We start from the raw sequence: 15,901 nt of genomic DNA on the forward strand, positions 1-15,901 counted from the left end.
CCGTCATGGATGTTAGAGGAGGGTATGAGGCACCCATTCCTCCCTGAGCCGTTATTGGGAGTTAGTGGTCACTGGGGGAGGGGAAGACATTTTCTTCAGTGATGTAAGCCACAGGTAAATTGCCTATGCCTGGGTAAGTAACCTACCACGCATGCTCATGCAAGCAACCCTGATTAAACTCAGTGGAACACACTTGCACACACACACATGCGCACATGCACAAAAGATTAAGAAGGAAATCAAAGTAGAGGGAGTTAAATTGAGAACAAGAAAGGACGAGAAGAAAGTAAACCTGGGGTGATGGTGAAAGAGGGAAGGAGAAAACTAGCTTTTTTATTTTTTTTAGGCAGTTGTAGTTAGAGAGGGAGGCCCAAAGAGAACCAGGAGATGCCATCCCACATGCCACCGGACCCTGGCACAAGAATGGAACTCCAGTCTGATCCAGACTGATCTACAGCGCCCCCTGCTGCCCACAGCCTAGCGTGCTATCTAAATAAAATGGCCCAGGTGGACTAGGCGAGCATTCCACCCTCCAAACTGACAATCAGATCTTCCCCTTACATACCCGAATCTGATGAAAGAATACGTTTTCTATACTATAAAGGCTGTAGCCTTCTTCTTGTCTGCTCTCTTTGGATTCCCTCTCATCTCTGCTTGTTTGCACGCATGAGTGCTTCCCCTCTCACTGAGCCTCTGCTTTGATCTGATCTCTCTTGAAAAGCCTCAGTTTCTCTTAAGTCCCAGTCTCCCTTAAATAAGCCCACAATTTGTGATTTCCCCCTAAATAAACTTAATAATTTCTAATTTATCTTTCTTGAGTCCATCTTTATTAATTCTTTATTAAAGGTAGGACAGAACCCTTCCTGAACCCCCAAATCCTGCATCAGTGGCTCATGCCTTTAATCTTAGCACTGATGTAGGTGGATTGCTATGAGTTTGAAGCCAGCCTGTGGCTAGAGTGAAGCAAAGCCTAAGAACTCATGTTCAAATCTTCAGGTTTTACGTAAGCCAACACACTGGAGACTCTGCTTCAAAAAAAAAAAAAAAAGGGCTGGAGAGGTGGCTTAGCGGTTAAGCACTTGCCTGTGAAACCTAAGGATCCTGGTTCGAGGTTCGATTCCCCAGGACCCACGTTAGCCAGATGCACAAGGGAGCGCATACATCTGGAGTTCGTCTGCAGTGGCTGGAAGCCCTGGCATGCCCATTCCTCTTTTGCTCTCTGCCTCCCTGCCTGCCCGCCCCTCCCTTCCTCCCTCCCCCGCCATCACTCTCAAATAAGTAACTAAAAATAAATAAATTAATAAATAAAAAGTTTAGCCAGACATGGTGGCACACGCTTCTAATACCAGCACTCGGGAGGCAGAAGTAGGAGGATTGCTGTGATTTCAAGGCCACCCTGAGACTACATAGTGAATTCTAGGTCAGCCTGGGCCAGAGTGAGACTCTACCTCAAAAAACCAAAAAAAAAAAAAAAAAAAAAAAAGTTCTATGTCATCCTCCACTATGTAGTTTGTGAGTTCAAGGACAGCTGGGCTACATGAGTCCCTGTTTCAAAACAAAACAAACAAGCAAGCGATCAAGATCGTGGGGGAAGGGCGGCGGCTCTGCCCAGAGATTGATGGAGACACACCCTCATTCTCTTTGTGGGAGAAAACGGTTTTGCCAATGTTTCTTAGGTGAATCAGTGGATTATCTGCATTAGAATTTTCTTTTTTTAATTTTTACTTTATTTATGAGAGAGACAATGGGCGTGCCAGGGCATTAGCCAAACTCCAGAAGCATGTGCCACCTTGTGCATCTGGCTTACATGGGTCCTGGGGAATCGAACCTAGCTCCTTTGGCTTTGCAGGCAAGCGCCTTAACCACTAAGCCATCTGTCCAGCTCGAATCTGCTACGCCATCCCTCCAGCCTGCATTAGAATTTTCTGAGATGATGGAGCACCAGCAGCCTCCAACAGCAGGAGGCTTTTGAAACGTGGCTAGGCCAACAGAGGAACCGAATCTCTAACTTTCAACTAATTTACATGTACATTTAAAAAGGCTGTGGGTAGGGGGTATAGAGTGCCTGCTTAGCATGTAGGAGGTCTTAGATTCAATCCCCAACACGAAAATTATTAATCAAATAATCAGTCATCTGTCTGTCAGTCAATAAATCAAGTAAGCAATCAATCATCAGTCAATGAAAGCAACTAGTCCCATGAAACTTTAATAGATACTATATTGGACAATGTAAAGTTATACAGAAATTCTTGGTAATTATTAGTTTTAAAGAACTGTAGTGAGGGCTGGAGAAATGGCTTAGCAGTTAAGGCATTTGCCTGTGAAGCCAAAGGATCCAGGTTCGATTCTCCAGGACCCATGCAAGCCAGATGCACAAGGGGCACATGCATCTGGAGTTCGTTTGCAGTGGCTAGAGGACCTGGCATGCCCATTCTCTCTCTTCTACCTCTCTCTCTCTCTCTGCTTGCAAATAAATTAATAAAATTAAATTAAAAAAAAACAAACAAACAGATTTGTAGTGAGCTGAGTATGCTGGCAGATGCTTTCAATCTCAGCACTTGGGAGGCACAGGTAGGAGGATTGCTGTGAGTTTGAGGCCACTCTGAGACTACATAGCGAATTCCAGGTCAGCCTGAGCTAGAGTGAGACCCTACCTCGGAAAAAAAAAAAAAAAAAAGATGTGGAAGGGCAGGGCTGGAGAGATAGCTTAGCCATTAAGGTACTTGCTAGCAAAGCCAAAGGACCCAGGTTCGGTTCCCCAGAACCCACATAAAGCCAGATGCACATGGCAGTATATGAGTTTGGAGTTTGTTTGCAGTGGCTAGAGGCCCTGGTGTACGCATTCTTTCTCTATCTGCCTCTCTCTCTTCAATAAATAAATCAAATATTTTAAAAAATATTCTAATGGCTGGGGAGATGACTTAGTGGTTAAGGTGCTTGCTTGCAAAGCCAAAGGACCCAGGTTCAATTCCCCAGGACACATACTCTCTCTACCTGCCTATTTCTGTACCTCTCTCAAATAAATAAATAAAGTATTAAATATTAAAAAAAAATATACTGGGGGCTAGAGAGATGGCCTAGCCATTAAGGTGCTGCCTGAAAAACCAAAGGACCCAAGTTTGGCTCCTAGGACCCTCATAAGCCAGATGCACAAGGGGGTGCACACATCTGGAGTTTGTTTGCAGTGGGTGGAGGCCCTGGAGTGCCCATTCTCTCTCTCTCCTCTACCTGCCTATTTCTGTATCTCTCTCTCTCTCTCAAATTAAAAAATAAAATATTTTTTAAATTTCTGGAATATGTGGCTTCACTATTCAGAAACCTGCTGTTGATAAGCAAGGAGTTGCTATGAGGTAACTGAGGAAAACTGCAGCCACCTCTCGGTAGCTGTGTCTTCCTCCCCTGGCCAGAACGTCCTTTCGCAGCTGCTGTTACCATATCCGAAACTGAGCACCTGGGCACTCTCCCACACACGAACGCTACAGAAGGCCTGCGTCCTCAAAAGATCTGAGGTCGGGCTGGAGAGATGGCTTAGCGGTTAAATGCTTGCCTGTGAAGCCTAAGGACCCCGGTTCGAGGCTCGGTTCCCCCAGGTCCCACGTTAGCCAGATGCACAAGGGGGTGCACGCGTCTGGAGTTCGTTTGCAGAGGCTGGAAGCCCTGGCGCACCCATTCTCTCTCTCTCCCTCTATCTGTCTTTCTCTCTGTGTCTGTCACTCTCAAATAAATAAATAAAAATTAAAAAAAAAAAAAAGATCTGAGGTCACGCTAATACCACTTGGATTATGGTTTTGAACCCTTCCCCCACCTTTGTGGACCTTCCTGAAGGATCATGGGAGAAAACATCCTAGTCAGGGAGATCTAGTCCATCATGATTTGGGAGGTAAAAAGGATATCTTTACCCCATAATGCCACCCTTCTCATGCATATTCATAAAGACTTCTTTAAAATCTACAATGCAAGAGACAACATAGTAAATTCCAGGCCAACCTGGACTAGAGCAAGTTCCTATCTCAAAAAACTTAACAGGGACTTCCGGTTAAGATGGCGGCGTAGGTACCACGCCAAAACAGCCTGGGGGGGGGAAGACCAAAAAAAAACTCAGCAAAATACACACTTTTACTAAAAAGTGAGGTGTATAGGAAGTTGAGGCGGCAGCGGAGAAGTGGAAGAGTTATAGAGCATCCAGAGCCTGCACAGGCGGGAACAGCGGCCCCGGGGCGGCTCGGCTACCCGCCGCAACCGCGGAGCGGCAGAAAACCGCCGGACTCTCGGCTCGAGCCGCAGGACAAGCCAGGTGCGGGATTTTCCCCTCACACCGCGCTCTCCGCAACTCGGGAAACGTGAGGGGAGAGTGGCAGCGAGCAACGGAGGGAGGAGCAGACCGCGAGGTAAAAGCACACGTGGAGAAACGATACAACCAGAACAGCCGCGGCTCCCTCCCCTCCCCCGCCGCCTGAACCCAGCTCCAGCGAACACAGCAGCGGCCCGGGACCCGGCCACGCCAACTTGGGCTGACGGCGGGACCCAAGCAGGAGCAGAATTTGGCAGCAACTTCAGCGGCTCCAGCACCGGTACCAGTGGCCCCAGCAGCAGTGGACCCAGGAGCGGCAGCGGTGACAGATCCCGCAGCAGCGGCTTCGGGGTGAGCAGCAGCGGTGGACACGGCAACGGCAGCTTCAGCAGCGGTGGGGGCTCCAGGGGTGGCACCTACAACAGCTGCAGAGGCGGCGGCAGCGGCTCAGTTTGCCCCGTAGGAAAAGCAAGTGCCCAGCTCCAGAAATCAGAACAGCAGCCCGACGACCCAGGCAGCAACTTGACTGAGACCACAATCACCCAAGGTAACTGGGATTGCACCAGGGAAGGGTCTCACCTGGTCACAAGCTGACTTGGATACCTCAACAGACCAGAAATCTAAACCTCTTTGTTGATAGAGGATCTGGTCATTATAATAACTACTCTTGCATACATACTCGGGGCTGTTTTTGATGGAATGGGTACAGTGTTTAGCTAAATTTTAGAATCTACCAGTATATTATTCCACTCAGCCTGCTTGAATACTCCTATAGCAGGGAAACTCAACCCCTAAGAACATCTTTGTAGATACTCTGAGAGTCTTAAGAGCCACACCTAATACCTTAAGGTCCTACCCTGAAAATATATTACACCAAATCAATTGATACAGCTAAGAATACACAGCTAGCTAGAAAATCCAAGCATTAACTTAATCCAAGATGCAAAAATATATACATTATAACACAAGAAACACTAAAAAGCAAGACGATATAAATCCACCTAAAAGTATTAATGCATCAGAAATGTCCTCCAGTGAGAAAGAGTTAGAGGAAATGCCTGAGAAAGAGTTCAAAAGAATAATTATAAATATGTTCAAAGAGGTCAAAGAACACATGAAAACAATCAAAGAAGAAATCAAAGAGGAAATCAAAGGAATCAAAGAAGAGGCAGGACACCAATTTAATGAAATAAAGAAGGCAATACAAGACATAAATAGAGAAATAGAAATAATAAAGAAAAACCAGTCAGAATTACTAGCAATGAAGAACACAGTTAATGAAATAAAAAACTCTGTAGAAAATCTCACCAGTAGGATGGATGAGGGAGAGGACAGAATATCTAAGCTAGAAGATCAGGTGGCAGACCTAATGCAGTCCAACAAAGAGAAAGACAAACTTATAGAAAAGTATGAGTGGGAATTTCAAGATATTCGGGACACTATGAAAAGATCCAATATAAGAATTCAGGGCATAGTAGAAGGAGAAGAATTCCACTCCAGAGGCATAGTAGGCATCTTCAACAAAATCATAGAGGAAAATTTTCCCCAAATTGGGAAAGAGGTGCCAATACAGATACAGGAAGCCTTTAGAACCCCAGCCAGACAAAACCCAGAAAGAAACTCTCCTCGCCACATTATACTCAAACTTCCAAACACACAAACCAAAGAAAAAATATTGAAAGCAGTTAGAGAGAAAAATCAAGTTACCTACAAAAGCAAGCCCATCAGGATTACAGCAGATTATTCAACACAAACTTTTAAAGCCAGAAGGGCCTGGAGTGATATATTCCAAGTTCTGAAAGATAACAACTGTCAACCAAGGTTACTTTATCCTGCAAAGTTATCCATCCAAATAGATGGAGAAATAAAGACATTCCATGACAAAAGCAGGTTAAAGGAATATCTGAAGACAAAACCAGCTCTACAGAAAATACTTGATAGAATCCTCCATGCTGAACAAAAGGAAAAGCACACATATAAGGAACCTAGAAAAAACCAGCCATACTCAAATACCAGTTAACAGAAGAGAGCACAGGTAGAACCAGTAACACACACACACACACACAAAAATGGCAAACATAAATACACACCTTTCAATAATATCTCTTAATATCAACGGTCTCAATGCCCCAACGAAAAGACATAGATTTGCAGACTGGGTTAAAAAGCAGGATCCTACAATTTGTTGTCTTCAAGAAACTCACCTTTCTACAAAGGATAGACATTATCTTAGGGTGAAAGGTTGGAAGACGGTGTTTCAAGCAAATGGGCCTAGAAAACAAGCAGGGGTTGCTATCCTAATATCAGACAGGGTGGACTTTAGTCCGAAGTTAGTCAAAAAAGATAAGGAAGGTCACTTTATATTGATTAAGGGCACACTCCAACAGGAGGACATTACAATCCTAAACATATATGCACCCAACATGGGGGCTCCCAAATTCGTCAAACAAACACTATTAGAACTAAGGTCACAGATAACACCAAACACGGTGGTGGTGGGTGACTTTAACACCCCACTCTCATCAATTGACAGGTCATCCAGGGAAAGAATAAACAGAGAGGCATCTGGACTAAATGAGGTCATAGAAGATATGGACCTAACAGATATATACAGGACATTTCATCCAAAGGCTGCAGAATATACATTCTTTTCAGCAGCACATGGAACATTCTCTAAAATAGACCATATATTAGGACACAAAGCAAATCTTAACAAATTCAGGAAAATTGAAATAATTCCTTGCATTCTATCTGACCACAATGGAATTAAACTACAAATCAGTAGCAAGAAAGGCTATAGAGCATACACAAAATCATGGAAGCTAAACAATACACTACTAAATGATGAGTGGGTCAATGAAGAAATCAAAAAGGAAATCAAAAAATTTATAGAGTCAAATGATAATGAGAACACAACATACCAAAATCTCTGGGACACAATGAAGGCAGTTCTAAGAGGTAAATTTATAGCCTTAAGTGCCTATATTAAGAAATTAGAAAGGTCGCAAGTAAACGACCTAATGCTTCGCCTTAAAGCCTTGGAAAAAGAAGAACAAGGCAAACCAAAAAGTAGTAGACGGGAAGAAATAATAAAGATTAGGGCAGAAATTAATGAAATAGAAACAAAAAGAACAATCCAAAGAATTAATGAAACAAAGAGTTGGTTCTTTGAAAGGATAAACAAGATTGATAAACCCTTAGCAAATCTGACCAAAAGAAAGAGAGAAGAGACACAAATTAATAAAATCAGAGATGAACAAGGTAACATCACAACAGATTCCAGAGAAATTCAAAAAATTATAGGGACATACTATAAAAGCATATACTCCACAAAGTATGAAAATCTGAAAGAAATGGATGATTTCCTTGATCTATATGACCTACCTAAATTAAATCAAAATGAGATTAATCACTTAAATAGACCTATAACAAACATGGAGATCCGAGCAGTTATCAATAATCTCCCAACTAAAAAAAGCCCAGGCCCGGATGGATTCACTGCTGAATTTTACCAGACTTTTAAGGAAGAGCTAACACCATTGCTTCTTAAGCTTTTCCAGGAAATAGAAAAAGAAGGAATCCTACCAAACTCCTTCTATGAGGCCAGCATCACCCTGATACCAAAACCAGGCAAAGATAGAACAAAAAAAGAAAATTACAGACCAATCTCCCTCATGAACATAGATGCAAAAATTCTCAACAAAATATTGGCAAACAGAATACAAGAGTATATCAAAAAGATCATTCACCCTGACCAAGTAGGCTTTATCCCAGAGATGCAGGGATGGTTCAACATACGCAAATCTATAAATGTAATACATTACATAAATGGGTTGAAGGACAAAAATCACATGATCATCTCATTAGATGCAGAGAAAGCATTTGACAAAATCCAACATCCCTTCATGATAAAAGTCCTACAGAGACTGGGAATAGAAGGAACATATCTCAATATAATAAAGGCTATTTATGACAAGCCTACAGCCAACATATTACTAAATGGGGAAAAACTGGAAGCTTTTCCACTAAAATCAGGAACAAGACAAGGGTGTCCACTGTCTCCACTTCTATTTAATATAGTTTTGGAAGTCTTAGCCATAGCAATAAGGCAAGAGACACACATAAAAGGGATACAAATTGGAAAGGAAGAAATCAAGTTATCACTATTTGCAGATGACATGATTCTATACATAAAGGACCCTAAAGACTCTACTAGCAAGCTGTTAGAGCTAATCAAAACCTACAGCAATGTAGCAGGATACAAAATAAATACACAGAAATCAGTAGCCTTCATATATGCTAACAACAAACACACAGAGGATGAAATCAGAGAATCACTCCCATTCACAATTGCATCAAAAAAAATAAAATACCTTGGAATAAACCTAACTAAGGAAGTAAAGAATCTATACAATGAGAACTTTAAGACACTCAAGCGAGAAATTGCAGAAGACACTAGAAAGTGGAGAAACATCCCTTGTTCCTGGCTTGGAAGAATCAATATCGTGAAAATGGCAATCTTACCTAAAGCAATCTACACATTTAATGCAATCCCTATCAAAATTCCAAAGGCTTTCTTCATGGAAATAGAAAAAACAATCCAAAAATTCATTTGGAATCATAAAAAACCTCGAATATCTAAAATAATACTGAGCAACAAAAAAGAGGCTGGTGGTATCACCATACCTGATTTTAACCTATACTACAGAGCCATAGTAACAAAAACAGCATGGTACTGGCACAAAAACAGACATGTAGATCAGTGGAACAGAATAGAGGACCCAGATGTAAGCCCAAGTAGCTATAGCCACCTGATATTCGATAAAAATGCCAAAAATACTCATTGGAGAAGAGACAGCCTCTTCAGCAAATGGTGTTTTGAAAACTGGATAAATATCTGCAGAAGGATGAAAATAGATTCTTCTCTCTCGCCATGCACAAGAATTAAGTCCAAATGGATTAAAGACCTTAACATCAGACCGGAAACTTTGAAACTGCTAGAGGAAAAAGTAGGGGAAACCCTCCAACATATTGGTCTTGGCAAAGACTTTCTAAATACAACCCCAATTGCTCAGGCAATAAAACCACAGATTAACCACTGGGACCTAATGAAATTACAAAGATTTTGCACCGCAAAGGACACAGTGAAAAAAGCAAAGAGGCAACCTACAGAATGGGAAAAAATCTTCGCCAGCTATATATCTGATAAAGGATTAATATCTAGGATATACAAAGAACTCAAAAAGTTAACTAATAAGGAATCAAACAGGCCAATCAAAAAATGGGCTAAGGAGCTAAATAGAGAGTTCTCAAAGGAAGAAATACGAATGGCATATAAGCACCTAAAAAAATGTTCTACGTCACTAGTCATCAGGGAAATGCAGATTAAAACTACATTGAGATTCCATCTCACTCCTGTCAGATTGGCCACCATCATGAAAACAAATGATCATAAATGTTGGCGGGGATGTGGGAAAAAAGGAACCCTTCTGCACTGCTGGTGGGAATGCAATCTGGTCCAGCCATTGTGGAAAACAGTGTGGAGGTTCCTAAAGCAGCTAGAGATTGATCTACCATATGACCCAGCTATAGCACTCCTAGGCATATATCCAAAGGACTCATCTCATTTCCTTAGAAGTACATGCTCAACCATGTTTATTGCTGCTCAATTTATAATAGCTGGGAAATGGAACCAGCCTAGATGTCCCTCAACAGATGAGTGGATAATGAAGATGTGGTACATTTATACAATGGAGTTCTACTCAGCGGTAAAGAAAAATGAAGTTATGAAATTTGCAGAAAAATGGATGGACCTGGAAAGTATTATACTAAGTCAGGTAACCCAGGCCCAGAAAGCCAAGCGCCACATGTTCTCCCTCATATGGGGATCCTAGCTACAGATGACTGGGCTTCTGTGTGAGAATGAAAATACTTAGTAGCAGAGGCCAGTAAGTTGAAAAGGAGACATAAAGGGTGGAGAAAGGAAGGGAGGAGGATACTTAATAGGTTGATATTGTATATATGTAATTACAATGATTGTAATGGGGAGGTAATATGATTGAGAATGGAATTTCAAACAGGAAAGTGTGGGGGTGGGGAGGGAGGGAATTACCATGGGATATATTTTATAATCATGGAAAATGTTAATAAAAATTTAAAAAAAATAAATAAATAAATAAAAAAAGAAAAAAAAAAAAACTTAACAATGCAAAATTCACTGTGCAGCCTCTTTCCCTCATCTACGGGACAGCCCGCTCTAATCTCTCTTATGCTTTGCTTTGCCAAATAAACTCCTGGTGAAATTGTTGTCCAACTTAATTTTTAAAAAATTTATGTATTGATTTATTTGATACAGAGGAAGAGGCCAAGAGAGAGAAAGAGAGAGGGAGAGAATGGATGTGCCAGGGCCTTTTGCCACTGTAAATGAACCCCAGACACATGCGCCCCCTTGTGCATCTGGCTTATGTAGGACCTGGAGAATCCAACCCGAATCCTTTGGCTTTAACTTTAATTGCTTTAACTGCTAAGCCATCTCTCCAGTGACCACCCCCAACTTAATTTTTAACTTCATGAAGTCAGATTGTTAGGGTGTTAATCTACTATCTCCTTGGATTGTTAGCTCTTTGAATAAAACATAGTTGTAGGGCTGAAGAGATGGCTTAGCAGGTAAGGAGCTTTCTGGCAAAGCCAAAGGACTCAGGTTGGATTCCCCATTACTCATGTAAAGCCAGATGCACAAGGTGGTGCATGCATCTGGAATTCTTTTGCAGTGGCTAGAGGGCCTGGCGCACCCATTCTCTCCCTGTTGCTTTCTCTTGCTTACACACAAATAAATAGAATGCTTAAAAAAAAAAAAAATCACAGGGCTGGAGAGATGGCTTAGCGGTTAAGCGCTTGCCTGTGAAGCCTAAGGACCCCAGTTCGAGACTTGGTTCCCCAGGTCCCACGTTAGCCAGATGCACAAGGGGGCGCACACGTCTGGAGTTTGTTTGCAGAGGCTGGAAGCCCTGGCGCACCCATTCTCTCTCTCTCTCCCTCCCTCTATCTGTCTTTCTTTTCTTTTTCTTTTTTTTTTTTTTTTTGAAAAACTATTTTACTTTTATTTATTTGAGAGAGGGAAATAGGCAGAGAGGGAGAGAATGGGCATGCCAGGGCCCTCAGCCACTGCAAACGAACCCCAGACACATGCGCCCCCCCGTGCATCTGGCTAACGTGGGTCCTGGGGAACCGAACCTGGGTCCTTTGGCTTTGCAGCCAAGTGCCTTAACTGCTAAGCCATCCCTCCAGCCCTCTATCTGTCTTTCTCTCTGGGTCTGTCGCTCTCAAATAAATAAATAAAAAATTTAAAAAAAAATCACAGTTGTAGATATTGAATTCCTGGTCTGGAGAGATGGGTCAGTGGTAAAGGCACTTTTCTGCAAAGCCTAAGGATCAGGATTTGATTTCCAAGTATCTGCATTAAGCCAGATACAGAGTGGCACATGCATCTGGAGTTCATTTGCAGTGGCAGGAAGCTCTGGCGTGCCTATTCCTCTCCCCTCTCCTGCTTACAAATAAATAATAAAAATATGTTTTAAAGGCTGAAATCATACAAATACAACGTGACCAACTAATATATGTGTACATTAATATAGAGTCAGAAGGGGCCAGGCATGGCGGTGCACACCTTTAATCCCAGAATTTGGGAGGCTGAGGTAGGAGGATTGCTGTGAGTTCTAGGCCAGCCTGAGACTAATCCCAGGTCAGTCTGGGCTAGGGCAAGACCTTACCTCAAAGAGAAAAAAAAAAGGTTAAGAAAAAAAGAGAGAGAGTGGCTAGAGAGATTGCTTAGTGGTTAAGACAGTTGCCTGCAAAGCCAAAAGACCATAATTTTATTTCCCAGGACCCACTTCAGACAGATGCACAAGGGGACACGTATGTCTGCAGTTCGTTTACAGAGCCTGGAAGCCCTGGCATGCTCATTCTCTCTCTCTCTCTCTCTCCCCTTGACTATTTCTCTCTCTCAAATAAATAAATAAAATATTTAGAAAAGAGGGGGCGGGCATGGTGGCGCACGCCTTTAATCCCAGCACTCCGGAGGCAGAGGTAGGAGGATCACCATGAGTTTGAGGCCACCCTGAGACTCCATAGTGAATTCCAGGTCAGCCTGGACTACAGCAAGATCCTACCTTAATATACTGAGAGAGAGAGAGAGAGAAAGAAAGCCAGTGAGAGAGAGAGGAGGGTATACACAGTATTATATCATCCATATAATGTTATAATGCTTAAACCATGCAAAATAATACTACATCCATATAGAAAACATACAGGCATGACTAGGCATGCCCAACGAGAGTAGACATCACCTTTGAGGAAAACAAGGAATTGAAAATAAAATAAAATAAACTGGGCATGGTGGCGCATGCCTTTAATCCCAGCACTCGGGAGGCAGAGTTAGGAGGATCGCCGAGAGTTCGAGGCCACCCTGAGACTACATAGTGAATTCCAGGTCAGCCTGAGCTAGACTGAGAACCGACCTCGAAAAAAAACCAAAAAAAATAAATAAATAAAAATAAAAAAGAAGGAATTGGACTGTAGGACCAGATGTCTTTCTCCTGACCCCCTCATCCCAACTCCCTACATGCTCTGAAGGATGAAGGGGGAGGATGGAGTTAATGAAGCACCTCCCCTGGCCAAGCTTTCTCTACTCCCTCCCTTCCCCAGCAGAGGTGCCTAGGGCCCCCTCAGGACCCCCAAAGGACCAGCACTGGCCTCTGCTTAGCCTCCGTTACTGCTTGTCTCTCCGGCCAGCCCAGATCTCGCTCGCAGGCGCTTTGCGTACGTGCTTTGCTTTCCCCACATTTGGCCAAGTGCTCTGTAAACATCGGAGTGAAGGAATGAACATTAGGAAATTTGGAAACCCTCATCATCTTTCATTTATTCTGCAAAGCCCGTGCCATGCCCAGGCCTGTGCGGGGGACAAAAAGGCAAGCATCCATGGCTGATTTCCCCTAGACCCACCCAGGGCAGGGGTGCATGTGCCAGGCACAAGGTGGACACACTGGGACAGAGACAGGTACGCAGGGGAACCCAGAGGGGCCGTGCCCAGCCTGGGAGCGAGGGGCACAGAGAGGTCAAGCTCAAGGGTGAGCTAGGCTGAGTGGTCAAGAACAGCTGGGGGAGGGGGGGGCTGGAGGGATGGCTTAGCAGTTAAGCGCTTGCCTGTGAAGTCCAAGGACCCCCGTTCGAGGCTCGGTTCCCCAGGACCCACGTTAGTCAGATGCGCACGCGTCTGGAGTTTGTTTGCAGTCTCTCTCTCTGTCTGTCGCTCTCAAATTTAAAAAAAAAAAAAAAAAAAAAAAAGAACAGCTAGCGGGGACTGAGGCCTGTAGCTCAGTTGGAAGAGGCTCTGGATTCAATCCCCCAGCATCACATAAACTGGGCGTGGTGATGTAAGTTTGTAATCTCAGCATTGGGGGGAGAGGAAGGGGGGTGCAGACGTCCAAGTCATCCTTATTAACTACATCTCCAGTTCCAGGCTACCCTGGGAAAAGGAAACCAAAACCAAACATTGTTCTCTCACAGGAGGAAAGAGGGAAGGTGTTTCTGGGGAGGGAAACAGCCAAGAAAAAGACCCTTGGGTGGGGTTAAGCATGGGGAATTCTGGGAACCCTGAGGCAGAGGTTCAAGGGTACTTGGGATGTGAGCCAGGGAAAGCCAATTGGGGGTGGCTATTGAACAGAGTGCCGCTGGGGGTCAGTGCTGCCGGGAACCGCTGGGGGTTCCATCCCAGCACCCCTCAGCAAGGAAGGTTGGTAGCATTGGTGGAAGGCTAATCCTTGAACTTCCTGAAGCTCTGGGCAGAGTTCTGAGCCTAAGGTTCTTTGAGCAGAAGCTGAGGTGTCTAGAGGTGAGTGCCCGCGGGAGGTCACAGGTCACCCCAGTACCTACAGAGCCGAGGGAGCTTGGGCCAGGGAGAAAGTGCAGGAGCTGAACTGAGAGGCAGTCTGGATCTGGGGGTTCCCCACTGCTCCCCAGCATCCTCCACTCACCCTCAGCTTTTTTTTTTTTTTTTTTTTTTGAGGTAGGGTCTCACTCTAGCCCAGGCTGACCTGGAATTCATTATGGAATCTCAAGGTGGCCTCGAACTCACAGCAATCCTTCTACCTCTGCCCTCAGCCTTTTAAAAAAAAATTATTATTATTTTTTTTGAGGTAGGGTCTCACTCTAGCCCAGACTGACCTGGAATTCACTATGTAGTCTCAGTGTGACCTCAAACTCAAGGCAATCCTCCTAACTCTGCCTCCCTAGTGCTGGGATTAAAGGCGTGCACCACCATACCCTGTTCTATTTTATTATTTTTACAAATAACATTTTAGGGATGGACAGATGGCATAGTGGTTAATGTGCTTGCTTGCAAGCCTGACAGGCCAGGTTCAAATACCCAGCACCCACATAAGGGAAGGTGCACAAAGTGGCACATGTACCAGGAGTTTGCTTGAAGTGGTAAGAGGCCCTGGCATTCTTATTCTCATTCTTTCTGTCTCACTCTCTCCTTGAAAAAAAAAAAAAAAAAAGAAGAAGAAGAAAAGAAAAAAAAAAAAACCTAAAAACTAAAATCAGCACTCGGGAGGCAGAGGTAGGAGGATCACTGTGAGTCCAAGGCCACCCTGAGACTACATAGTGAATTCCAGGTCAGCCTTACCTCAAAAAACCGAAAAACAAACAAACAAACAAAAAACCCAACCCTTTTAATTAACAACAATATAACGCGATGCCCTCAGCTCTTTTTGCCTGGTCCATCTGTTCTCCATAGGTCCCTCTGGCATGCACAGTACCCTGGTCTCTGTGGGTCCTGTGCCCGGTGCCCCATGCCCCAGGCTCCGGACCTGCGCGTAACAAGTAGCTTGCCGGGGTGGTTTGGTCCCTGCGCTTGATCTATGATGTAAGGCACAGACTGGGGACTTACCAGGGCAGCGTGGGTCTTCTCCGGTACCAGCCAGATGGAGGTGGGGGCTACTGTTGGCTTTGGGATGGAGCGGTCAGTTGAAGGTGGGGAGAGGGAGCACCCAGCACGGGGAGAGGAGCAGAGCCGGGTGCCATCCCCGAGGCCCAGTGAGTGGCCTTGGGAGGAGGGAGATGGCCACAGGCACTGAGCTGGCCCAGGAGCCAAGCCCCATCCCGTGGCTCCAGAAGAGGTCAAGTGTCTGGCAGCGAGCTTGTTTCCTCTGCTTCCTCCCCCTCCCAGCCCCAGCCTCTGAGGCCAGAGTAGCTGGCAGGCGCCCAGCGGGGTGTGCTGCTGGACAGGCTATGCCCGGCATTTCCTACAACACCCGAGACCTCGCTGGGCCTGTCATCGCCAGCCTTGGGGTGCTTGCAGCCTCCTTTTGAGGCCAGTGCTGCCCTTTCAAAGCCCAGCGCCCCCAGCTCCCGTGTTGGGGTTCCCCCCCAACCCAAAGACAGTGCCTGTTTGCTCTGTAGCCCTGTATCTCTGTCTGCCCCTTGTCCTAAGCAGGAGCCTCATCCTGGAAGTTACCCCTTTTCACATTCTCACCACATTGCAGCTGCCCATGCAAGTGTCACTTCACCAATTCATGACCCAGGAATTCTTGCCCTGGCAGCCCTTCCTCC

At 44.5% G+C, this 15,901-nt stretch overlaps 1 protein-coding gene across 1 annotated transcript in view; it reads right to left on the minus strand.

Annotated features, from left to right (window-relative positions):
- The window catches only part of P2ry6 (pyrimidinergic receptor P2Y6), an 81,803-nt gene extending 66,381 nt beyond the window's left edge, over positions 1 to 15,422 (minus strand). The window contains exon 1 of the mRNA XM_045146286.1: positions 15,240 to 15,422. The gene's annotated coding sequence lies outside the window, so the exon portion shown is untranslated. The remainder of the gene's footprint in view (positions 1 to 15,239) is intronic.
- Between the last annotated feature and the right edge of the window lie 479 nt (positions 15,423 to 15,901).

Source organism: Jaculus jaculus, chromosome 3 (genome assembly GCF_020740685.1).
Source record: "Jaculus jaculus isolate mJacJac1 chromosome 3, mJacJac1.mat.Y.cur, whole genome shotgun sequence".
Lineage (NCBI taxonomy): Eukaryota > Metazoa > Chordata > Mammalia > Rodentia > Dipodidae > Jaculus > Jaculus jaculus.